General features: G+C 38.8%; 1 protein-coding gene across 3 annotated transcripts in view; it reads right to left on the bottom strand.

Annotated features, from left to right (window-relative positions):
* Positions 1–13,626, bottom strand: part of KCNK2 (potassium two pore domain channel subfamily K member 2) — a 129,759-nt gene extending 116,133 nt beyond the window's left edge. Inside the window, exon 1 of one of the 3 annotated variants that reach the window (XR_014954022.1) lies at positions 9,534–10,031. The gene's annotated coding sequence lies outside the window, so the exon portion shown is untranslated. Of the gene's footprint in view, positions 1–9,533; positions 10,032–13,283 lie in introns of those variants that run through there. The other 2 variants (XM_085576071.1, XM_085576070.1) reach the window with 2 other exon arrangements.
* Positions 13,627–27,679: the final 14,053 nt, after the last annotated feature.

The following is a 27,679-nucleotide window of genomic DNA, read 5'->3' as shown; positions in this document are numbered from 1 at the left end:
GTCTCAAGCCAACACAAATTTACAACTGAACAAAATTTAGTACCAGAAATAGTTCCATCAGTAATGTTGCAGAGCAAGCTGCAGTTTCTCCTTCTCTCATTTTTGAGATACACTCAGTTAAGATCTTATTATCATGCTTATATAAGAGAGGGGGAGAAGAGGACTTACATTTTTCTAACTTGGAGTTCAAAGACAATAGATGCATCTTTGCTTTGCTCTCGTGCATTCTCCTATAACATTATTTTGTTGTGATAACAGAAGTATATAAGTTCAGGTGTGGAGCTGGCTTTAAAACAATGTTAGCTATTGATTAAAGAATATGGATAATTAGTTTAAATTCTTGAAGCTGTGACAGGAGCAGACAGAAATTACTTTCTGTCTTTAAACTGGCAACATCTGAGTAGTTGCTATTTGCAAGTGTAAAGTATAGGTCATGGCCATGTAGAAAGCAGAATATCTGACCTGATCAGTCAATAGTCAAAAATTATTCAGAAAGTCATATGTCCCTACATTCTCTAAAAGTCATAGAAATACGAGTGTTGCACAAGGAGGCTTGATAAAATCAGACTATTGTCATGGTCTGCTACAAATGCCAAGGCAGACCACTGCTGGTGTAGCAAGCAGAAATTCAATCATTTCAGATGGTTCTCAAGATGTACAGCTTGCTGTTTGTGTTCTGCCTATGGAGAGTTCTGTTAAGGGAAGCCAAGTACTGATGAAATGCTATGGCTTTGCAGGCTCCCTTTTTCCTGATGACTATTTATTCTGAAGTTTAATCTGTCAAACTGGAGGAGTAGGAAGCAACAGAATGCCCTACAAAGTGTCATTATTTCTGTACCAGTAGAGTACATGCATGTGTAATTCATACTGAAATGACATTTGTCATCCACACTTTCCTGTGTTGTTTAGGGCACAAAAGTAAACAAAGACGAGTAATTTTTGTTTTGATTTTTTTTCAAGAGAGTAATTAGAAAATGTCAGAGTTGACTTGTGCATAACATTTTCAAAGGATTCTCTAAGTCATTTCTCCTCCTACTTAATTTGGTTTTCTATTGGCAGAATTATATTTGCTTGAATGGAATCACTCTTGATCTAGTCAAGTGTGAGAACAAAACAATCTAATTCCTTTGTCTCTTCCAAATCAGCATTGTTGTAATACTCCCAGTTCTTTCAACACATCTATGATCTTCAAAAAATATCATGGTACAAAAGCTAGTCTTCTTTAATCTGCTCTATCTTGGTCAAATTCCAAGCTTCATGTCATTTTTGTTGCTAATATTACCTCATTTCAAAATAAGTCTTTGTACATTTTTTCAGCTCAAAACTTTCCTTAATATAATTGCTATAATTGTACTTTAACTACAGCACTTGAATGGTTGAGAAAAACATCTTATTAAATCTATAATAAAGTGGGGACTGAACAATTATATGCTGGAAGGGGGGAAAAAAAAACCCACCAGCAACCACGCATGACAAAGGTTGCAAAGTGCCTTGGTGATCTGACTGTGGCTCTCTGATTGATGAACAGCAGTAGATATGCATGAAAGAGTGTGGGTGCCTCGAGCATGTCTCTGCCTTCACAGGAACCAGGGAAAAGGAAAAACAAAGTGCTTTGCAGAAACCCACTCTCTTGCCTGGACTGATATGCATACAAAATAAAAGATATGCATTAAACATGAGTGAGTGGAATGCAGGAAGTATATGTCCTCATATATACTCTGCTTCAGCATATTCATCCAAATTAATCTCCTGTGCTATTTCTGTGCAGCCATTTAACACAGAACAAATGTGGTTTGCTCTTGACTTGTGCTCTGACATGAAGCAAACCAGCGACAATAACTGTGAAAAACTAGGAGATGCAGTCCCTTAATCACCTGAGAAGTGGCAGTGTCAGGTGAAAGGGTATCCCGGCACTCTGCCAGAACTGAGCAGGAAGTTCACCACAAATAGAAAATGCACATTGCCAATGGCAGAAGACACCAACCACCTCTCTGCAACTCTGTGCCATTGCTGAGGCAAATACTCCACGTTTTCCTAACTCCGTGGGACAGACAGACTTAATTCCACACAACTTCATCTGCCACAAACATGGAAAAAATTAATAAGAATTCAGCAGGAAAGGAGAGCTTTGAGAATCTGCAGAACATAAGAACCACAGTAAAACACTTCTTTCTCTTTGTAATATCTGTATACACCAGTGTCTACTCTGGAAAACATTTTCAAAGAGCATTCCTCAGGAGCAACACTGGTATCTGCACTTTCTAGAAGAGAAGCCCAGTCTTTGCAGCTGGTGTTTTTTATTTTTTTTTAAGGGCTGCATGGCAAATATGAACACAAATTTTGATCAGTATAAGAAGGGGATGTGAAAAACAATAGCACACAAATTTTTAAGTTTCAGGGAAATAAAATATTACAGAATTATGGAGGGGGTTGGGAGGGCATGGTTTTGTTTGTTTGTCTTGGTAACTAGTAAAATCAGATGATGGAGAATTTATATTTGAACTCTTTTATGCTAAACTTTTAAAGTATCCACTGACTTTTTACCTACATTCTGCTGTTTCATAGAAATCCCATCACAATGAAATTCTTCTGTAGGGGACTTCATTTTACCCTCTGTTATAGTGATAATTCTCCCATTTTTCTCTTCTGCAAAAATTCCTAGAAGGAATCATAATTTTCAGACACATAATTGTTTGCTACAATTACAACTATGGGTCATACTAATTACATGATGCATTAATGACAAAAGTCCACTGGCTGAAAAATAGAATTCACTGGACAAAAATCCACCTTTGTGTTGGTAAAAAACTACATCCAGTGTCTGTAGCTAAATCAATACTAACCCTTGCTACAATATTACACAGAAATGTCTACAAGTAATTCCTGTGTCTTAAAATGTAAACTTTATGGTGACTCAAGGAAATGTAGGATAAGTTTTCACAACTGTTATATGTCAGCAATTTTTGCCAATTTTTTGATCAATATCTTCCCATTACTGTGTCCTTCTGAAATTACAGATAAATCCCTGTGAAAAAAACCCACATTGAATATTTGTTCTTCAGGATTTCCCCATTTGCAAAGCTGTATAGAAGATGCCTTTCCCTTTTAGCCCAGGCTAAAAGGTGTTTTATTTTTATCTGACCCAAATATCCCAAAACCTAAAAGTAGCTGTTTTTATCAATGCACAGTCATCAAGAAGCATCACACAGAAATAAACAACACACTTTCTGTTGCATCCTATCTTAAAACTCAAGAGACAAAGCAACTTTTAGACCATCACAATTTGACAGACAGCTCTTGTTCTCGTGCGTTCTGCAGTCCTTACTTCTTTCAGTATGACCTGGAGGATGTTCCCACAGGAAGTTATCCTAGAGCAAGTCAATTGCCATCTAAGGACTTACACCTGGTACGTGACTTTTGTTCATGGACACAGCTCAAGGAGGAGATCAGCACACTGTAGTGCAGCCCTGTCATCCAAGAAGATCTTCTTCCAGCAGGGAGATCTAAGGTATCTTGACTTGGGCATTTAGAAATCTAGAAACTGATTAAAATTCTGGAATATTCTGACAACAGCTGCTTTAAGCAGAAGTTACCAGATGGTAATATTTGTGTGGGTACCACGTCATCTGGCAAGGAACAAGCTAATGATGCACAAAATGCTTTGATGCACAGCCTTCAAGCAGTAAACTTAAAGTGATATGAGGCCACACAAGGACTCCTCTACATTTCTCTGCAATTCTGCATGATACAGTTTTTTACCAATACAAGTGCACAGGTAAGGAGTAACTAAGTTATTTGGCACATATTGGTTGTTGGTATTAAAAAGAGCATCATTCCTCAAAATGACTATTTGTGAACATCTATGGGTATTTGCAGGAAGATATAGAACATCTTTCAGATATATGCAGTTAGGATGGTGGGTGTTTGGAACATAAAAATCCAGCAGTCACATGGAGATTAAAGTACAGGCCTCTTTCAGTCACATTTTGGAAATGGGGCAAAATGACAGCCTAAAACCCTAAAACCAACTGAGCCTGTCAAGTTTAGGGAAAACCACTGGAAAACTCAAGAAATACTACTTATATTGGAATATCTTCAACACAGACAAGACTAGAGCTATTCCCTGCAAAGAACAACTTTAAATTTCAAGGCAGCTGGTTTCAGAGCTCCATGTATATGTATAAGAGGTTCTGATTCAACTCTTTTGATATGAATTACATGATTGATAACAGAAAAATGACAGAAAGAATAAGTGGATTTCTTGCACTGGTCTTGCAAGGATGTGTAAAGACTCCGAAGGTTCAAAGCATCAATTTCCTGGGGTTCTTTACTTATTGAAGAAATCCACAGAGCATTGTTCATGCAGAAGTAAAAGTATCAATATCTATTTAACCATGTGCTATTTCAAGCAATACGTGGTTGTGGTCTGCATTTCAATTCTCACTCCAGAGTTCACACATCCTATTTGTAACCAACTCAGCTATGGAAATGCAAAACTAAAAATAGGCCTTCACACACACCTTGATTTCACTCTTTCATTCAATCCTTGAGTACTTGCACTTACAAAAATGAGAACCTTTTTAAAGTATATACTTTTACAGATCAGGGCTCAGCTGGAATCTCTCTGAAAATCATGTTGAACAGGTAGCCCGCTGATTTAAATTGCAGTGTTGAAACCTTTATAAAAGAACACAAAATAATACTGAGTGATTAGTTCAACATTCTTGTGTGCTTGAAAGCTCTGAATCTGGGAATTTTGTTTGTTTCACTGAAAATATGTAGCTGGCTTGCTCTGAAATAAATTATTTATTTCTCAGAAAATACATTTTTCATAAAAGATGAGAAGTCTTCTAACAGATAAACTTCACCAAGGTCAGATAAATTATATTCATTAATATATACTTTTATAAAGCACAAATATGTTATTCATTACTATTTTTACTTCTCCTAGTAAGACTCCCTTAGGTGTGCACATGCTGCACAACCAGCTGTTTAAACGAAACTACAGTGAAATTCACTATAGATGGTCTAAGTCTGTTACTGGTCTGTGATTCTGGTGGTTATCCTTTGTTCCTCCATCTTGCTGTTTAGGACTTCTGAGAAAGTAATTAGAGTGATAATTTTTGTCCTTAGAAATTTAAGACAGAATAATCACATCAAATCATATAAAATTGTTTGTGTATCTTCTTATTTGTTCTGTTGGATGATTTCTCCAGGACAACTATTACATTCAATATCCTCAGTATATTAGCATCCTGCAGTAATGTATTTAGGTTGGGCATGTTTATTATATTTATTAACCAAAGGACAAAAATAACAGATTGAGATTTAATAGAGCACATACATCTTCTGTGCAGTTAGCAAGCAATGTATTTAATTGTTACTCATTCATAATTGTTGATTTAACTGGAAGTCAACAACAGATTCGAAATTCAATACAATTTACTCGGTACAGACCAAATTCTGTCCCAGAGGTTTGAGCAACCCTGAATTTTTAAGTACTGCTGTAGCCCTATGAGTTTCTGTGGCAACGGTGAGGAATTCCCACTAAAATGTATCTGGATGTCTGCACTGGGAAGGGAGCTATATCCTGCATAGCCCTGTGTCCATCAGCAAGGCTAGGTCACATAAAGTCCTGCCTACCTGTGTGTGGGGCTCCAGCATGTTAGGAAACCTGGACCATGTTCTCTCTTCATTCTCCCAAGAGCTGAGGTTTGAGAGAAGCCCTTGTGTGAGAGTGCAAAGCCAGAATCCAGCTGTTTGGAGTGAGCTGGGGATAGACAAGAGTGAGCAAGAGCTACAAACCACCCAAAATGCCAATGGGGCTCAGAACCAGGCTACAGGCACCACTGCTGTAGCACCACAGAGGCCACTCCTGCTTTTCCCCACTCCTGAAGTGAAGCCATCAGGTCAGGGATGTGGAAGAGTGGTATGCAACATTGCCTATTCGCATATGCAGAGAACTGGTGCAACTTCCAGTAACCTCCATATCCACCCAGAATAATGAGACAGGCAGCTCAGCACCTGAGCACCTGTCTGAGAATTGACACAAGTGTGCACACAGAACAGATTACTGGAACAGCATAAACAAAAATCATCTCACTTGGCAGACCCTCACAGATTTATTGCACCATTTATCTCACAGACTTATATGTCATCATTTTATCATGACTTACTTCATCAAAATTTCTACTTTCCCCAGATCTGGGTCTTAACCAAAAATTTCACATGCAGCTCTAAATTCCCTTAAATTTTCAGATTAAGAGTTATGCTAGAAATTTTAAGTTTATTTTCCCATAACCAGGAAATTATTCTTATAAAACAATAGTTCTCTCCAGTCCAAATAGAGTAAGTGGGTGCACGTTTGATTATTCTGCCTGCAATTGTACAATTATGCTTTTCTTATGCTGTTTATTTGTCATGATTTCACTTTGATCACATTTATATACTAAAGTACTCAGCTGATGGAACCACTGGCTTTCTTTTTGAATAGTGGATAATGAGCGATGAAAGTAGAGAAAATCTGACATAATGCTGGAATTTGGATACAGGATAAAATATCTCAAATGCTAAAACATCTTATGGTTTAAGTAGCTGTTTTGTCTCCTGAATCATCACAGGACTAAAAGTGTTACATGGAGCTGGAGTTGGAGACAACACAAAGAGTCATTTAGAACAGGCATTGCAGTCTTCAAATAAAATGTGGGTGAAAATTGTAGAAACTCTGGAGGTCATTCTACTTTCATTAAAACAAATTACAAAATTGTCGCAAGGCAGAGGGAGCAGGGGCCAGCTATCTGATAGGTTACTAAATACTGAGCCCTATTTAAAAGTATGTAATTTCTTCAATACTCAGTCTTCAATAATTGTTTAACCTTCATAATATAAGAATTGTTTCAACATTTTGAAAATACAGTAACTACGGGGGAATTAGTGATGCTCCAGGAAAAGTAGAGTAACTGTGCCTCGGGAGCTACCTCATCCTTTCTAGCTATGAATAAGCGTCAGTATCAGGATTTAAAAACAGAATTTCTTGGCTTTTTTTCTCAGGACAATATCCAAAACGCTGTGTCACTTTCTATGCTGCATGAAAACAGACTTAAAATAACACCAGCATTTTCCACCTTGTACTATGTATATCCCTCAATTTTAAGAACATTTCATGTAACTCTATCCAAGCTCAACAAAAAGAACCCATGATCTGAATCTGAACACACCAAGTATAGAACTCCCCAAGGTCACACCCTCACTAGCTTTTTTACACCTGCACTACACTGCCTGCAAAAATAGTTACCCTATAAGCTATCTTCAGGAGAAATTCCTATTTTTGCAGATGCATTGTTGTTAAGATACAATAATATCAGAGCCATATAAGGCTTGCCAACTGTTTGATCATCATTTTACACTCCGTGGGCAGAAAACAAGCACAATTAATGCAGCTCAATCCCTTAAGTCAAAAGTGCAGAGATCCAAGAATTTTATATTTTTCTAATAGTGCTTCTGTCTTTAACCCACAGCACTGCAACATGAATTGAATATAGAGTAGACATATTGCCCTAGTAAATATTCTAGATTAACATTTCAATTACTTTTACTACCTTTGTAACAAAGGCAAAATTAATAAAATCATTGCAGGATTAAGTAGTTACTGTCGAATGTTTCCAGTCTTATTATGATTTGTTCAAACCCATTACATGTACTTACATATGGCAGTTCTCAGAGAAGGCAAGTGAAATCTATCTTTTGTCAACACTAACATATTGTAACAGGGAGCAGTCCTAGTGATGCACAGGTCCTAACAAAACCAGCAACTGAATAGAACAGAGGCAGTTTTGTCCTAAAAGACATTTAACAAAAAGAGATTTTCATGTCAATCTGGGCCTGCCCAGGTTTTTTTGACATGTGTGTCATCAGGAGAACATAACCATGTCAATCATATTTCTTCTAGCATACTAAAATAAAAACATGATCCTCATTGAGTCTATAAAGATATTCACAGGGTTTTTTTTATTTTACTTATCTCTGTTATCAAGTACAAATTCAACTTCAGCATGAAGCTGCTATGACCAACTTAGACAATTTATACAATTATAAGTCTACTTTACATTACTTTTTTTATGCTCTCTTTACACCAGTAAGTAGTGTTAAAACATATTTTTCAAATTGGTATATTTCATGCATTGTTTAAAGGTTCTGATTCTAATAATTTTGTTCACTTCAAGATCTTTTTATAGCTTCCTGTATAGGTAGGTAGGATTTAGCACAAAGGAGAGTCCAACTCCAAATATAGGTGGTTGTGTTTAGCACAGTGTTTGTTACCACATTAATTTCCTGCATTTCTGTTCTAACACGAATGTAATTTCCCAGTGTAGAGAAACCTCAGTTGTAGACAGCTTACAGAGATCAGCCTCAGGCCACGAGTACTCTGGAAGAGAAAATTATTCATTCCTTGGAGACGCGTGCCATTTCTGGAATGAAGGCTGATTTGTCAGCACAGAAACAAGGATGTCAAGCATACTTCTTGGAGCAGGCATACCTGAAATTTTCCCAGGGACAGCAAAGATTACACTTTCCCTGATACCAGTACTGGAATTATATCTTTTCAGAAGCAAGGGAATGAGGATTTGCAAAATGATCAATTCTCCTTCGTACTGTCACCAAACATTTTCAGAGCCTTTCCCCTGCTCTTGCCAGGCTGATCACTCTCTTTATCCCCCTATTTAAACTCATGAGCAAGGAATTAATGTTTTACTACTGTCATGAAGGAGTGGTTACACAGGGAGTAGAGAAGTGAACACAAATGCAGGAAAGAAGGTATATAGGTAGGTTTGGGCTTGGCTCCCTATCTACACAATAGTCCATAAAGATTAATGGCACTGCAGCATTTTGTAGCATATATTGCCTTGTGTATAGTTAAAACATTTTTTTAATTTGGAAAGTTAAAATTCAGCAAGAATGCTGCCTGGCAGTACACAGCAGCTCCTCCATCCAAGGAAGAATTCACATCTCCAAGAAGAACATACTCCTTCTGCTGTCAGTGAGCCATTTTCTACTTTGTGCCAAAGTGTCTGCAGAAGTCTGTCAGTCAAGACAAAACACATAGACTCAGAAACTTGGCCATGCCCTTCCTCACAGTCTGCTACAGACCCAAGAGCAAGCCAGACAGCATCTGGGGGGGGATACAGGAGGAAAGGTGACCTCCAGTTCACCAGGGGGTGTGAACAGACAGGAGAGATGTATTGATTCTGCTGTTCTGGGTACGTCTCACCCCAACACCCACGTTCACACACATCCATATGAAACATTGCTGAAACCCCCAACACAATGTGGTGCATTCCATCCGCTGCACATTCATTCAGGACACTCTGAGAATGATGCCTATCCATCCTGCTTGCACAGCATCCTACATGGGACAGTCCCTCTCTCACACTGCCATTTCTACAGCTCCAGCCTTTCCTCAGCCCTCCTGCTTTTCTCAGCCCCTGTGCAGATATCTCTGTATCATTGCAATTGCCCCAAGGCAGCATTCTTACCTTCACATCTTGCACCAGGGTCCTCACCAGCAGCAGCTGACATAGATCCTGTGACTCATGGTCACAAGCCTATGTATATCCTATGTGGTGCTGGTTAGGTTGGGAAGAAGCTTTGGTTGGAAACAGAAGAGCGAAGAGACAAAGATGGATGTACCATTCATCTCTCAAATATGACTGGAGGTACATGTTGCTGCAACAGATTTACAAGTAGACCAACACTTTTTTTCAATTTGTTTTCAGTGCTCAGAGTTATTTTTGGCCAAGAATGCTATTCTTTGAGTGAGCTCCTCTGGAGGCTTCTTCTTCCTGTGAACCGTGGACTGGTTCACTGAGCAGCCTCCAAGTCCTGTGTGGTAAGCTATCAGTTCCAAGAAGAATGAGTCAAGTGTTTGCCCACATGAAATTCATTCCCTGTTATTTTAGGAAGAAGCAGAGAGGCTCATAACTCATTCTCATCATTGCTGGGAAGCAGTCACCAGGTCTCTTGCACAATGCATTGAACTGTGCTTTCATAGTGATTTAGGCAATATGATGTTACAGCCGAGGTAACACATGACATGGCAATGCCATGGAATGTGCCCTTGTAACAAATATTAAATATTTTAGCAGATATCCTTGCATGTCAACAAGGATCATCCATCTACATCCAGATTGAGATCTGATGAAAATATTATAAAACAGATTCATCTAATTATTTTTAACTTCTTAATGAAATAATTGCATTACTAAGATTGCATTACAAACTACTAATGACAGTAATAATTTGAATTCTTACTATTACCATGAATTAAATCTCACACATGTCCATCAACATTTATATTGTTTGTTTTTCCTTTGAATGTAAATGGCTTGGAATCACTGGATCATTAGTTTTATTTTGGAAAAATTAGGCTCAGTCTGCAAACCATTATTTGATCTTGCTTTTTTAAAAAACAGACTGAATCTGTGTTCATCCTGTATCTTCTGCAGTAAACACAGAAAAGCCATACTCAGCAGAGTCTCAGGTGAAGATGTTAGTTCCTCCACTCCAAGCCTGGCTTGACACATGGCCTCAAGATACTCTCCTTTATCAGACTGAACATTTCTATCTTGAGTGTCACTCCAGACACAGAATTCCTGCAGTGCTCCATACGGCTCATAGATGGGTTCATCCAGGGTGAGGAGCTTCATCACTGTAATGCCTAATTAGGTCCATGACTTCAGGACCTGTAGAATACACCAGCCCTGCCTACAAAGTCCATATCACGATCTGAGGGTACTGATGGTGTACCCTCAAACAGGCTGACAGAACAGACTTCTTGCACCATTCCCAAATCCTGCCTTCTCTTATGGTGCTGAATTCAGCTGTGTAGTTTCCTATGAAGGCTCAAGGCACAGTATCTGCTCTACAGATGTTTGATGAGCCAGTAAAAAGCACAGAATAAAGTGCCATGCAAAACCAGAGTGGCAAGTGGTCATTGGAGCTGAGACTGAGGTTAAATTTACTTCTAATTCTTCTCTGTCAACAAGTTATTTAAGGCTTGCCTTTATATTTTTATCCTTCCTGCTGGTTTGAGTTTCTGGATCATTACAGCAGATTAATGATAAATATACTAGTAAGATAGACTTCCTCCCAGTGGTTGGAAACATGTATTTTAGAAACTTTTTCCTCTACCAGTTTATTTCAGTGAGAATTAAAGTTTGCAAGAAACAAATCAGTCTATTTATATATTAGATGAGAAATGGTAAGGATAGATTTTACTTTTTAAATTTCAGCAAAACCAAGAGTAATTTATAACTGTGCCCTTAAGATGTAGTCTGGAGAAAAATGAGCAGATGTGAGTACATTTCTAAGTACCCATCAGTTTAGCTTGATGATGAGTGAGAATGCAGGTTTTTTTACATTCCATATAAAAAAAAAAAAAAAAGATGCTGGAATAATCTCAGCAGCATCTTAATTCTGCAGTCTTTATGGCATGCTTGGAATTGCAATATTCACAATCTCCACTGATGTTCACAGGGTAATATAAGTACTGACAGTTGGTAATTTCTCTAAAGAAGTAAGACCTGTGCTTTAGGGAGCCCCTTAAGAGAATTATCTCCTCCCTGAGTGATGATTGTATATAGCAACTACAATCAATAAATACCTTTTCAGTTCTAATAATTTGAATCTCACATTGACTCAAATGTGACCCTTTGCTAATGTGACCACTTCACAATATGAGTGGTATGTTGGTTAAACTCATGTGATTGCAGCTTCCTGGAATAATAAAGCCACAGACAACTGCAGAGAAAACTCCAAACACATCACACTACACCCAGCTTTTAACAGCATCCATGGAAAGAAACACAGAGAGAAAGAAAGCAGAGAACCAAAGGATATTCATCAATTCATATGAAAATACCAGATGGAATAAGATTGCTGAAGGTTGGGATTATACAGTTATATAGTTATGGTTGTGAAAATTAGGTTCTAAAGCCTCTAAGGAGTTTTTGCAGCACCACTGCATTTGAAGTCCTAGACTTGATGGCTTTTTTCACTCCAGGATTTTTCTCCTTGTTTGGATTAGCCCTATACACCTAGATGGTGACTAACCAATGTAGCAAGACAGATAGAAAAGCTCTTTAGACCTCTTTTGGGGATTTAGCAAAATGAAGACAGACACAGATTGGTTAACAATTTAAAACGGAATGATATCACACTTTTGCTTTCCTTACCAATGCTTTTCAATATACCACCTGCAAGTAGGGGAGAACTCTGTGGTGTAGATCTGCTTGTGCTTTTAAGATAGAGGATGGGGGGAGAGGGAAGCAGATAGGAGGGAAGGACAGAGGGAGAAAGGGCAAGCTGGTTAATGTTTTTCTTTCAGCTTGTTTTCTATGAGTCACACCACTAAGTATTTGCATTAGCAGGTCTCCTGCTGCTGCTACATCATTCAGCTGTTTGTTTAGTTCCTGTGCCTCTTGAAAAGTCCAGCAACACTGAATTTTTATACATGCTTCTCGTACTTTGTTAATTAATTAAATCTTTAAGAATTAAAGTGTTCCCATCACTGTTCTTCTACCTGTAGAAGCAGCAGTCCCTCCAGTTTCAGTGCTCTTTCTCATTCAAATAGAAGGTTACAGAAGCAGACCAATATTTATATTTACTTCATTTTATGTTGTCTTCTGACCAAATTGAATCAGAAAAACTGAAAATTACAAAACAACTGGCATGTCCCAACAATCAAGTTTAAAGTTCAAAGTTTCATATTCCCACTTGTGAATTAAAATAAAAAAGTTGTTTAGCCTTAAATGTTTGCAAACCCAAACACTGAGTGTAACTTGACCAAATCACTTTGAAAGGGTTGTATTTCTTTCTTTAGGTATGAGACAAACATTGTCCAGAAACAGATCAAATCAGAAGTTATACAAAGTAAGACTGAGATTGCCTTATTCCTGCAAAATTGGTTCTTCAAAAAAATCTTGTTACTGAGTTTAACAAAAGTAAGGCTGTGAGCAAAACTCGGTCATGAAGAAAAGCTGCTAAGTCTAAATAAAAAAAAAGGAAAAACTGCAGACAGCTTATTTTCTCTTTATGAGGATAAACAGCAATTTGCTGTTTGATGACCTTTCTCTACTGCTTATTCCCTAGCATTTGGAATTTCTTTAATAGTTTGCTTTCAACTAAGCTTTTTTTTTATTTTCAAGAGTGCCAGCAAAGGTTTGCTAATCAAATACAAGCCACAGACCTGTCCTACATGAAAAGGCAATAAAAACACACAAACCTACCTGTTCACAGAGAAAAGTAGCCCAGACTAGAGATCCACTCTATGAGAGAGACAGGGTCTCAAGAGGAGTGCTGGTAAAGGAAGCTCTTCAAAACAGCTCTGTATCTTCTACATAAGATGCTTGTTTTGGTATTCCTTCTCTTTAATCAAAACAATGACTGGTGGGAGAAAAGCAGGTGTTTTAAGCCTTGTCTTGGTTGTAAAAGAAACAGCACATTAAGAGAAACTTTTCCTCATTGCAGGCATATGATCTACGCCACTTTCTCTTGGTTCAACCCCAAACAGCGAGTGTGGATAAATGGTATCTTCTTACTTATGACATCTGTTCCCTGTGTGAATTCAGACATGCGTGTCCTGACTTCAATAACAAAATGCTTTTTTCCTAGCTACTTGTTATTCTTGCTACACCAACATAACTGAGAGAGTATGAGCTATAGCTCTTGTCTATCTTCAACAGAACTATGGGATAATTAAAGGACTACTCAGTTCTTTCTATGCAAATTAACTGCCTAAGCGAAATTTAAAACATAGCTTGCTCTTCAGAACGTTTGTAACTTGTACTGATCTGCTAGAAGACAAGACATTAGCATACAAAAATGTTTAGTTGCTTTATTTAATTAATCTGGAGACTTCTAGGTAGAGAGTCTGTCTTCCCCTTGCCACCTGGGCATATTTTTTGAGGTGATTGAAAACATTGAAGAATTCTTTTAAGCTGGAAGTTTTCTGTACAATTACTGTTCAATTACTGCTCTATAATTACTGCTTCATTCTAGATCCATTCTTGCCCTATATGCCACTTGGGCTGGGGATGGCTTTCAAAGAGGGGACTTCTAGGATGACTCTGGAACAGCAGGTCACTATATAAAAAATGGCAAGGCACTGCAACAACTTATGTACTACAACTTTTTTCTGGAGCATGGTATTGATGTTTAAACATGTTTAGGCATACACAAGGAGCATCAGTGATCAGTATGTTCTATGCAGGTTGCCCTTCCTCATCTCTTATTCTACAGTGGGTGAAACCCATTGGCTGAAACAAAGCTGCTCCTCTGCAGTGGCTCAGGCACAATAAATAAGAGTGCACTTACTATAACTGCCTGTTAATTAAAATACTCTCTTTACTTGAAGTACTACAATACTATCTGGGCTCTGAAAATGCTTGATTTTATCCTTGCTAACAACCCCATGAAGAATTTGCTTCAAATTTAAATGAGCCTATGTTTTCCTTTGGTATGAAGTTTTTGCCTGATCATATGACCTGTATTCATCCACTGAGGTTTCTTCAGTTCCAGCTCTGCAGTGCCACACATCTTCTCAACAGCTTCTTGAGGAGCTGCATGATCTGCCAGGGAGTGGATGCAGAGTTCTGAATAAACACAGTTTTTAAAAACTGCAGGAAATATCAGGGCAGTGCTCACATGAGGTCTAATTTATCCTCTGGTCACTTAATGCCAATAATGGAGGCCGGTGATAGAGAGAGCCTGCCCTGGGCTATATGCTGGCTCATTACACACACGTGGCTCCCTTTAAGTTTAATGTGAATTTAACGTACCAAGGAAAGAGAGGGCATACCCTTCAGGGTGACTGCACACTCTCAAAACAGCTAATGAACTCCCACAATAATGCCTGTTTCTAAGATAGCTCCAAAGACCGAATATTGATAACTAAGCACTTTTATGACTGATGCTTCAAGTGTTCATCTCAATCAGTAGCTCTTTACATCATTATCACTCTGAACATCAGTTGTGGGGAGCATTCCTACTCTCAATCCTAGGTTTTTTTGTGCCACCTTCAAAGGGATGCCCAATTCAGAAAGGCACTAAGGCACAGCCCTTACAGGGCACCAATATTGTACTTCTGGTCACTTTGGCTTCTCTCACACCTCAGGCTTTGGTGCAGGTGCCCCTCTGGGCTCCGCAGAGGCTGAATGTTTAATGTGCCAAGCGGAGCCCCCCGTGCGGCTCTCCCGGCCGCCCGAGTGCGAGCGCGGCGGGGCCGCTCCCGGCCGCGCACGCTTCGCCAGCCTCGCCTGCCGAGCCAGACCCGCGCTCGCCTCTAAAAATAGCTCGGCTGAGCTATAAATAGCAGCGCCTGGAGCGGCTGCGGAGAGCCCCCGCCAACGCTGCTGCCGCTGCTGCTGCTGCGGGAGGAGAGCGCCCTCGGGAAGGGCCCCGAGGGGAGGGAGGATGGATGGATGGATGGATGGATGGATGGATGGATGGATGGATGGATGGATGGGCGTGGATGGCCGCGGGGCAGCGAGCCGGGGGCGGGCACAGCCAGGGCAGGGCACGGTGCTCCTCCCCGGGCGGCCGCGGGCACGGGCGGATCTGCGGGTGTTGCTGCGCGGGGCCAGGACCGCGGCACCTCGGCCAGGGACTCCTTCCCTCCTTCCCTCCTTCCGTCCTTCCTTCCTTCCCTTCTCCCCTGCCTCTCTCGCCCTGCGAGGTTCCGCAGCAGAGCCAGGAGCAGGGCCCTTCCAAGGGCAGCCCAGTGACATCAGGGCAGCACGGGGACACAGCGGGCACTCCCTGAATGCACACCGGGAATCCCTGCCCCCGTGAGGCTGACAGGCTGCCTGGGGAGCTGTCCGTCCTCCTAGGAGACATTCAAAAGCCACCCGGACACGGCTCTGGGCATCCAGCTCTGAGTGGCCCTGCTTGGGCAGGGAGCTGGACCAAATAACCTCCAGAGGTCCCCTGCCACCTCCAGTGCCCTGTGATCCTGTGAAATCCTGTAGAGCCTCTCTTGGAAAAAGCAGAACTGAGGATTCTCCTTCACGTAAGGCTTCCAAGATTGTGCTAAAATTTCGTAAGAGCTTTCTAGTCTGCCGTGTTGCTGGTGCTTATGGCTTTGTGGTGAAGGTCTCTTAGGGCAAACTTTGATTGCAGCTAGCAGGCCTCCAGTGGAGAGCTGCCGGTGCCTTAAGAGAGCGAGCAGCAGGGAATTGCACTTAATGCCTCCTCCTTTCACTTCTGACGTTCTTTCTGCAAGGAACAGCAGGGCTCCCCTACTATGCTGTATGATCTTGCTCTGTTAACTAATTTCACCTTGTAACAGGAATGCTCTTGCTTGCACAGTGAAAATAAAAATAAAAAGAAATAAAATTCCCGTGTCAGTAAAGCATGTTGGCTTATAGTGCTGTAGTTTTAAACAACGTTGTTCTCTCCTACTGAATGCTCTGCTTGCTTTCTGATCTAACCTGTGCCTTGCACCATTTGAAAGGATAAGAGAGCACATAAGAATCAGAAGAATTTTCCCACACAACTGGAGGTCGTTTACTGAGAAGAAGAGCTGAGTCTCCATGAGGAAGCCAGCCAGTGTTTTGCTGTAGTAGTTAGTCAGTACCACCTTGCAAATGTTCATGCATCTGAAGATACTCAGACCTTCTTCATAGGGATTTATTGTAATCAGAGACTTTTTTTTCCTCCATTAACTGCTAGAAGAAAGTGCCTTTTTTCAGAAAATAAATTTAGTTGCAAAGGTCCAGTACAGCCACACAGTTTGAAGAGTTCATTTTGTTAAGTCTTTAGCAGTCAACAAAGCCCCTACAGCCAAGCCCTCACATTATTTGAAGAAATTACTTGAGTACACAGTTTTGGAATACAAGATAGAGGTGTCACCTCTCTGTTACTTTCACAAACATGCACATACCTGCCCATATTTCTTCATACCTTCTGCTTGGAAACACTAGTGAGCTTCTAGAGGATCAAATTGTGACTTTATTGAGGCCAATGTCAACACCATTGTGGACTTTAATGGGAGTTGCAGTAGGAACCAAATTTACAATTGTGATTAAAAATCACAAGTAAAATGCACTTGCCCATTTACAATCATTACATATATTTTTAAGTGCTTTAGTGGGCCAGTTGTAAAGGATAAAAATGGGAAACAGGTTTTATGGGGTGTTTTTTTCTCTACTTTTTTTTTTTTAATTAATTACAAAGAAATAAAAATATGCAAAAAGGTGTCCTGGTAATTCTGGACTAGCATAGAATGAAAATATTAAGAAATTGCAACAATATAAAGAAGTTCCAATCTAAATAAATTAAATTATTATGAAGTTATAGAAACAAGCTCATTCATACACAGACAGCTCTAGTTGCCCAAAAATGTAGAGTTCAAAAATCTTTTTTAAGACATCCCAAGGAATATATAGGTACAGCTAGGTAAATAGAGACTGCAAGATCTGGCTGGTTCTGGCAGCCTGCTCCATTAGGATAATGAGAAAGTCTTAACTCTTTTAATTATTTACAATTGTTTGGCCCCATTCTGCATGGAAAGTGAATACTTACTGAAAACTTTTATATTTGTCACTCAGGAAAGACACATAAAAATATCATCCTTTTCATCCTGCAATAGCTGATTAAGCCAAGATCTCATAAACATATGATGATAACTTTACCACCTATAATTCTCCCAATTCTCCCAAAATTTTGCTGGTCTCAGCCTTTGCTGTGTTTTCATTAATATCTGATAACAAATTTTCCCCTGTCCTCCAATCTGCATTAACTTTGTGACAGTGCATCTTTAGATAATTTGTTTGTAAATCAAAGGTTTAATTTTATCTCAGCACATTTAGACATCATTGGCTGTCTTTAGTTCTTTAATTTAAAACTTTAAAGTTGTTAATTTGGCCTCATTAGTTGAAGTGTCACAGTATACAGTTCACAGGAGTATTTGGGAAATTTTAAAATGCTGAGTTAATACTACTTGCCACTTCAGAGGAATTTAAACTCTTTCAAGGCAGCTGCTGAAGTGTTTGCTAGTACAAATATGTATAGATAAATACTGAGATCTTGTTTCTCATCCTTTTAATTGTGTTTAAAGATGACACAAACTGATGTATCAACTACTCCATAGCAAATTCTAATAGACTTACCGGGAAGAATAATTAATCTCTTCCTTTATTCAGCAGGTAACTTCTGGGTGTTAGAAGATGTAGTATGAGGACAACAACGGATTGGGTTATGCATTCACTTGCTGAAGGGTTTTTTCAGGTACTTCAAAGGCAGTATCCTGGTGATAGGATGCTGAATGGATGGACTGCAGTTCTGATACAAAGGAACATTATTTTAATGACATATGCCACAGAAAGCTCAACCTCTTGAACAGACAGTGCTCATACCTCAGTGCCTTGCACTGGCTCTGCAGTTATCCCCTGAATCATGCTTCATACACCCTCATATGGGGTTTTCTCCTTGGCATTTAGGAAAAGATACATCACAGTTCCTGCTGTCCTTGTGCTAGAGGCTTTATGACTAGATGGAGCAGAGCTGTTTTATTGGCTTTTGGCCACCAGGAACTTTTTTGCATATTCTGAAGAAGTTTCCAGTTTGCTGGGATTTCCAGTGCTTCACCCTCCCATGTCATTGCTGTGGCCACCCTTGTGGCTGATGGTGACTTTGCTTTGTGACACCTGACACTGCCTATGCCTCACCAGTGCCAAAGGTGCTGGACTGAGCTTCCTGGCCACCCTGCCAAGTGCACAGCAGGCCCCTAACATGACATAAAGAAAAGAAGAAGTTCTCAGCTCTTTCTTTTTCCTCTTCAGCTATCAGTCTGTTATTTCTATCTGGTGCAGCTGCTGCAGGAAGAGGCCGTATTACCTCTGTGAACTGTGGAAACTTGTAGCTTACTGCTGTGAGCCAGCAGGTTTCAAATGGGAACTGCAGTTCCTTGTGAAGATCTTATGTTCAAGATGGTCACCTTTGACCTAGCACATGGCACATCAGTGGTGGTTTACAGTTCTGGAGGTTGAAAAATGGAAAATAGAAATAATATAATACTAAACAGTATGACAATTTAAATGGATGAAATTATTTTCTTGTTGAAATCCCAACAAAATAAATTATAGACTTATTCATATATTTCATTCATGCAATATTGTAGTTTCAGCAATTGTTCTTAACACTGGTTTTATCTTACAGTGCTTTATACCTGACAAAATGAGGGAAAATTCAGCAATTTGTCACGGTATAGAACAGAAGTTGGCTTCAAAATTTCTTGCTTTGTCAGGCAGTAACATTCCAATGTCATGTCATGTAGAAAAAGTCAAAGCATGTGCATGAGCAGAGGAAATCCAGTCAAGTAATGGAAAAAAATCTAAAACTCAAGGGAGAAGAGACAGCAATTACCAGCTGCTCTAGTTAAATACTTCTTTCTGTTCTCCCTTTCGATCTTTTGATTTAATTTCTTTTTTAAGGTACATTCTTTATTCTAAATTAATGTAGTTCACACATGTCCTGCCATGCCTTGGCATGTCAGCACTAGGATAAAATTAATGGAATAAATTGTGTGAAGGCCTGTTAATTAACAGTGAATTTGCTCTGATCTGTGTTAGCTTTTTTTCTTACTAGGCATTACTTCCAGTTTCAGCCTTTATAGGCAGGAGGAGATAAAATAGTAAATAAAACATACAAGACTAGTAGACTCAGGGTTTGTTCTGTTTGTAGGTCAGTGGCCCTGATGCAGCCTGTGGCTTTATATTGCTTAAAAAATGGAGATGAGCTATCAGCCAAGCTATAATGAGCGAAGAAACTGAGTCTGAATAGTTTTTTTCATTTATAAACTTACACTGTAAATAATATTGTTTATAGGAAGGCTGTAAAGTAGCAAAACACTTTATCAGCATGGCTCTGCATCTGATCAGAAGTTCATTTGGTCAGTTCATATGGTCTCTAGTACTGGCCATAATTAGATGTCTGGGAAAGTCTAAGAACAGGACAAGAACACAATATTTTCCCTTTTTCCTTTCTCAGCCTTTTGGGGAGAAATGGCCTTCAATCTTTGGCTGACCAGTGTGGTGGACACATAAACCTCACGGTTCTCCAACAGCACCCATCTCATGTTTCAGTGCTTATTTGTACTTAAATTGTTTCTCATGATTTGCTGGCTGTGCTGGGGTAGTGCTTAAATGTGGCAGATCAAGATTCATTTCGTGAGGCAGGTCTGCACAGAGTGCAGGACAACTATTGCACTGAGAAACTTTAAACCTCTGGTTTCACTAGACAAAACAGACTGGAAAGGGAAAAGGTACACATCATAGCCTTTGATTCTCTAAGTTAGGCAGTAATTATAAACATATTCCTAAAATCTGACAGGTAGTGCATTGCTCCACAGTCACTACAGCAGAACCCTTCACAGCAATTTGAAGCTCCAGGAAATTTCCATTGCCACAGCACTCGAGCTTCTTCACAGCGAGCAGAGAGAAAACATTTGCTTGCTCTGGGGGAGAGCAGAGCATGCTGATGGAGTAGGCTGCCCATCCTAGGCTGGGAGCTGCCACAAACCCCCCAGGCAGTAGAGAAAGGGACACTCCAAGGTTTAGACCGTGTCCAAGGTGAGTCTTGAGCATTGATAGAAGGGAGAAACTGTATTGAAGTCAATGTTCTCTCGCCTAAGAAGAAAATCAGATTTTTGGAAGAAACGGGGGAGATGGGGGTAGATGTGATGAATTTTCAAAGGAGTCTAAAATAACTGAAGCAAAGTGCCAGCTGCAAGTTCATATCCATCAACAGAGACAGCACAAATTTATTTATATCTTGATTTTACCTGCCCAGGAAGGGGCCATTTTTCTTGTTGATAAATGTGAAGTGTTTCACTTACAGTGTGCTTATTTTAGAAACTCAAAAAAGCGTTTCTGCCTTTATTAAAATAAGTACTTGACTGTGTTGCACTAAAATCCATGAGCTTCCACAGCATGTCTGTGTACTTGAGAGGTAGCTCAGTTACTTTCTTGGGCAATCATGTAATTTGTGCTTCATCAACTACAGTTTATATATTAATGAATAGGCTCCTTGCTGTCAAGTTCTTTCATTTGGATGCTGTGTAAATGATAACAATTTGCAGATGAGCTCTGGCCCATGAGAAGCCCAATAGGAGTCATTCTTTATCCTGCAGGGCAAGAGCATAGGCTAATCAGTACTTGAACAGCCCACAGATGTTTAATTGAGATAAAAGGACTGATACAATTAAGGTGCTCTTTCTATTTATTTCAGAATCTTGAAAGCATTAATAGGAAATTATGTATCTGCCCTGGATGAAAAGAAATAATTGATCTGTATGCAGAAATGACATCTAGGGGTGAAAATGTCTGAGCAGACATAAAAGGAAGACATTCTCCTAATATACATCACTAGTTATGCCATGTTCTGTTTTGCTAATGACAAGAGATAGAAAATAAAGAGCAGAGTAATAATTTTTCCACATGCTTTTATGGTTTTCTTATTATTTTTCTTCTGTTCTTATTTTTCTACCTGTATAGACACCCAAACTGTAGCACCTCCCTTATACATCAAAGAAATTTGATGAAGGACTGCCTTGATCTTTCTTTCTTTCATGTGTCTCTCATTGCTTCTCCATGTTTTCTCTGTAGCCAGGTGGATACCACCCAGTGACAGCAAAAGCATTTGAAAAGGAGTGTCTTTGCTCTGTTGAGGGGCCTTGCAGCTGACAGGCACACTGCTAAAATTGGATCCCATGATCAGTGGGAGGATGGCCGGGGTTTGGGTTCATCCACATCTTCGCAGGGCCTTGCTAAGGTCTCACTTATGTAACTGTAACAGTTGCTTAATTTACCTCCAGCTCTTAACACTTAATCATGTGGTTTATGCTATCAGATAAATAAATACCACAAAATACAAATATCATGTTCATCCCATACAAGTATGATAAGCTTTAGTAGAGGCAGTTGAGTGACAGGACTGTTCCAAAACTAAGAAAAAGAAATGGTGCCTCAATAGAATAAATATTAGAACCCCTCTGCTTGTGCTTTTACATTCTTTTTTCTTTTTTAATAGGTTGAATCTGGAGGATCTGTCTCAATTCCCAGGTTCCAGAGCTTTCAAATTTTCACATTTTTTAGCTATTTGTACCAGAGTGACTCCTGAGAAGACCAGGGGAGGGTCTCTCAGGGCTTCAAGACTCAGAGATTGGGCATAAACTGAGTTCTCAAAGGTCTCAGGTTTCATGCTGCTCAGCAAGAAGGTCAAATGTAGCTTTGGGGTTCAAAAGAGAGGATGCTCCTGCTACTTCCACAAAGTTGGTGGGCCTGGAGACAGGAAGGGTTGGACTGGCTGCAGAACCACCAGAGGGGAGACCATATGGTGTGACTGAATTCTGGGAGCCTCTGCTCTCCTGCAGCTGGCAGGATTCCTTGCAGACCTTAGTTATGAATTTTGAGAAACCCTGCTCTTCCTCTGCAAAATATTTCTGTTTTGACAAACCAATAAACAATGCCACAAAAAAAATCCTATTTTTCTGGAAATCTTTGGATCAGCTTTAAAGTCCTGCACAAAAATTAGTCAAGCTGGGTTTATTTTAATGTTCTGGACTAAGTTTGTACATGTTGCTTCCACAGCTGATGGCTGACAAGGGATTCAGGCTTCTGCAGGTATTGAGACATGGACCCAGAGTGATTCCAGTCCACTAGGAAATTAATGTGGATTTTAGGATGCTGAAAAATAATGCATGTCTGTTAGTCAGGTCTGAATGCCAAATGCATATCTTAGACATTGTAGCTCTGCATTTCTGTGGATAAAGTTCCACTCCTTTTTATCCTAACTTGCTCTATCAATAAAAAATCCTCATTTCAAGTATGAATGCCATTGCTTAATAGCTATATCAAATCTCTTTCTGTTTCAGAACTATTCTAATCTTTCCACATTCTCATCAGTGGAAATGGTCTCACATATATCCAAATTTCTAGCCTACTTTAGTGTGTGGAGATGAATTCTAAAATATGACTATATGAAAGAGGATTTTTGTCAATAGAGAATAGTAGTACAGGAGACTAGACTGATGTTTGGAACCTTCTTAAAGCTTCACTTATCATTAACTTTTGTACTGAGAGTCAAATTTTTCAACACCAGAGCCTTCAAATCTGGGAGCTGATGCTGCTTAGCAGCTTACTGGAGACAAATACAAAGCTTCAGAATCAAATCCCTTGTTTTTGGAGAATGATCCTCTCACAGCAGCAAATGCTTAGCTGTATGTTTGAATTTATTTCATTGTAGATAATTTAAGATATTCAGAAATAGTTGATTTTTTGTTGCCTATGACTACCAATAGCAAGGTCATTTCTTATCTGTGCATTGTAATTATTTAAAATGTGGAAAAAAAGCATCTCTTTTTCTTCTGATTTCCATTCAGCATTTTTACTATCACCTTTTTAGGTGTGCTGTAGTTTATATTTAATGAGTACAACTGCTATAGGATACAAACCAATAGGTAAAGCATTTTAGCATTTATCTGTCTGCTATAAAAAAGACCTGGTTTTTCTCATATGCTATTTACAGTCTGTGTCTCCTCTTGGAAGAACTGTGCATGGATGTAAAATACCAAAGTATAATGCCAATCAATTGCACTGATTTATTAAAATCCAGTAAAATTAAAGCAGTCTGACACAAATAAAGTTGCTACTGCAGTGTTTCTGTAAGGAGACAGATTAAGGTGTTACAGAAATGCAGAAAACACAAAGAAATTGAAGACAGTGTACTGACAACAAAACAAATCATTAAGTAGAAATGAGCCCCTGCTATATCTGGGTCTCGTTCCCTCACCTACTAAGTGCAAAGATCAGGGCTTAATCTATAGTTGGGTTAGTAAGTATTGAGTGTGCAGTATAGATTCCCTACTGTATCTTATACAGATTTAACAGAACTGGTCATAAATCGTGATGGATTAAAAAATTCCTCCATTCTGAAATCCCAATCTTACACAGATTTAACAGAAGTGGTCATAAATCGTGATGGATTAAAAAATTCCTCCATTCTGAAATCCCAAAACACAACATTTTCTGTTGCTGTACCTGATTTTAAGCAGAGATGAGGCAGAAGCTTTGCTCTCTCAGTCTGCTATGGCTCAAATTAAAAACATCACAAAAATTAACACCATATTTTCAAATGCTGTAGACTACTTGTTTTCATTCTAAGAAAAGGCAGAAATAATAGCATCTGAATAGGTGCTGAGCTATTTTAAAGACAGTGCTAAGGCATGGTTTTACAGTCTGTCTATAAAGACCACAGGACTTTGGCTTGTAAGGAACATTGATAAATTACTGTTGTTAAGAGATGGAACCTTTCACATTCAGAAACACTGCCAGACAATTCCCTTGTTACACCATCAGACAGTTTGCTCTGGAAAAGGGTGTTCATCATTCAAGGCTTGATCTTGCAGTTAACTGGAGGATGCTGCCAGTGGCATCACCTTGCCTAGGCTCTGCCTCCATGTGTGGTGTTGATCATCCCAATGAATCTTCAGAACATGAATTATCATTTGATCAGTTTTCAAAATACTTCTTGCTGAAACAATTTCCTTTATTCATGGCTTTCTATTGGGAAACACATCATTCCATGGAGATTGTAGGGCTCCCTGAGTCAAACATGGCTGCAGCTACAAAATCTATGCAGTGTTTCTTCTCATTAGAATGAAAATTTTGCATATTTCAAGAAAGCTAAAAGTAGATGTGGTGCTGAGGTTTATTCACAGGTCTGATACTCAGAAAATCAAGTTGCATTTCTTTGCCATTAAATGTTTTCATCTCGTTACAAAGAACAAAGCCAGCTTTTTCAGCCTCCACAACAGAGACAATATATTTTTTTTTTCCTTCTGAATGCTATTTATCTTGTTTGCAAACTTCATTTATAAACTTCTTGGGTTTGTTAATGAGTGCCTGACTGTTTGTACAGAGCCTGGGACAGGGATCTGATTGAGACTTCAGGAAGTCACCAGAGTTCAAACAACAGCAGTAACATTCTGGTATGAGTCAACTGCTGAAAATGCTCCTGTAAGGAACTGGTTAATTAAAGGTCTGCCATTACTGTGACTTTGTTCCATCACAACAACTGTTTAATGATTGATTCATGGGTTACATGTAGCATGCTCTTGTTAAATTGAAAATACTTTTGCCAAAGAGTTACAATTTTTGATACATGCTTCTTACATTTTATCTGTTGTCACTCAGAGCAGTTTCCCACTGATGTTTTTCTGCTTCAAATAATCCTAGAGTCATTGTCGAGCTGAAGTTGTAGGATTGGATACAAGAAGATAAAGAATTACTTTGTCCTAAAGTTGCACATGAATAAGACCTCTTTTCAATATCATATCCTTCTGTCTTTCATGCTTTTCAAAGATGTCTGACATTAAAAAGAAAGCCAGAAGAAGCAAAGATTAAGCCAGAGATAATTTCTATTTCAAAATAAAGAATCAAAATTATTATTAGTAATATATGAGATGTAGCTAGACTAATTTGTTTCTAAATCTCTAGCCAGTATATATGAAGCTATGATTAATTTCCACTATTTTCCAAAACATTACTAAAAATACTTAAGGAATATAACGAAATAAATAGCATTTAAAAAACCCCAAATATTTTGATGTGTTACCTTGGATTTGAGAGCAGTAACTTCCTTTGCCCATATCCTGTTGTGACGTCAGAAGGATGTTTTCAAAAGACAAAAAAAAAAAAAAAAAAAAAAAAAAAAAAAGCTGACCTTTTGATGATTTTATTAACTTAGGGACCCATGACAATTAGAAATATGAGCACAGAGGAAAAATTAATAAAGTTTACTCTGCTCCCATTTATTTAATAGTATTTTTATTTTATGTCTAAGGTGGCAGAGAATCTGATAGGAAAAAATAAAAAAGCACTGCTTATAATCTTTCCAGCCTTTGTTTTCTTGGAGCATTACCTAATGCTCTCTGTTACCTGCATCCTTTTATATTTAAGAAGGCCATTCCAGACAGGTGATTTTGTTAAAAACTAAATTCCCAGTGTGAGGCCTGAGTTTCAGAACCAGTTGAAAATGTACTCTCTGAAACAAACTGCCTCTTTTTCATGTGTCATCAAATAAAGGTCTAAAACCTGATTTAAGTCTCTGCCCTTAGATTTCACTTAAAGGTGTAAACACATGGTTAGTGAACTTGCAGCAAAGCCTTTCAAACCAAAAGTTATTCTGAAATATGTATATGAGGACAAAATAAAAGGTTTCATTCTTCAAGGGACAGATACCCCTGGTTCCTCCCCCAAATTATGACATTGCCTTGAAACCAAAGAAAGAATTGTATTGATTTTTACAGTTCTGATGACACTTGGAGTGTCCTTTGACATTCAGGATCATCGCTAAGGAGATATTTCCTTTACAACTGTCAAATCAAATCAGGAAAATCCAAGTTCACAATTAAGCAACTTCTGCTGCCAGACAGCCCTTTGGAGTATAAAGCTACTGAACACCAGGTTCCTGTATGCCAGTTGACTTATCTGCTTAAGAAGCATGGAATTTTATGTGTGGGTTTAAAGTGATAAGATTTATCTGGTGGAGAGGATTATGTATGCACATTGCAGTGCTACTGGCTTGCTTCACATTAAAAAGGAGTAGGTTTAAGATGAATCAAAATCATCTTTAAACTGAAGACAGTCTATTTAAATTAGAGTTAAAATTATTGCTGGATCTTTTGCATATAGACAAATAGTTTCACTAAGATGAAATTAAGTTAAAAATGAGGACTAAAGTTTAGTCTCCATGATCAGACTTGCAAATTAAGGTACCAGCTTTTCCTCAATTTTAGTGGGAATTAGAAACACGATTGGATTGAAAACCATACCACTGGACAGGTAGGGACTAAAATATTTTTGATTTCCTATGAGTCTGTGTCAGTCTGACTCCTGTGAATTTATGTGGCTTTGTAAATTGAGATTTGGTCCTTTCAGCTTTAAATTTTACCTGTTAGCTGTAAAATTTACCCTGTTACATTTCTGACATAAATACATCTGTCAGCAGTGCAACATTTCTTCATAAAATAGGTGGAGTTCTGTGTATGTTGAATTTGTCTTCTTGCAACCTGTCCTTAATTCAAAATAAGTAGGTACACTTGTTTACTTTCTTTGCTGTGTTGGCTCTGGCTTTTCTAGGTCTGGCTTCTGTAATGTAAGCCTATACTATATACAAAATATACTATTTTGTGGAGTATTTGTAGAAAATCTTCAATGCTATGCTTTTTTTCCTCACATGCAGCACAGTAACAGACTAAACTACTCCTTCTTCTGCCTTGAAGATATTTAGCAGAGATGATCTTTCAGATTGCAAAATATGTGACCTTTGCACAATGCCATGGCTCATTTTTGTGGCCTGCAGAAAATTGCCCTGCTAATGCTGTTGTAACAGAGAATTTTCTCTCAAAGGATCTGGTCTAAAGGGTCCTATTAACTGAGAGGGATTAAACCAAACAGAAGAAATCTGGCAGGGAAAGTAAATTCCAAAGTTCCAGCCTTTCCATACCTGTATCAGTTGCAATGTGGCATTCTGGCCAGGAGATGATTCTTCAGTAATTCCCATAAGGATATGCAGAAAGAGAAAGATAATCATAATTCTTAATGTTTTCATTATTACATAACCA

This window comes from Lonchura striata, chromosome 3 (assembly GCF_050655825.1).
Source record: "Lonchura striata isolate lonStrDom1 chromosome 3, ASM5065582v1, whole genome shotgun sequence".
NCBI lineage: Eukaryota > Metazoa > Chordata > Aves > Passeriformes > Estrildidae > Lonchura > Lonchura striata.
Note: the sequence above shows the minus strand (reverse complement) of the source record. Positions and strands in the feature narration are given on the sequence as shown.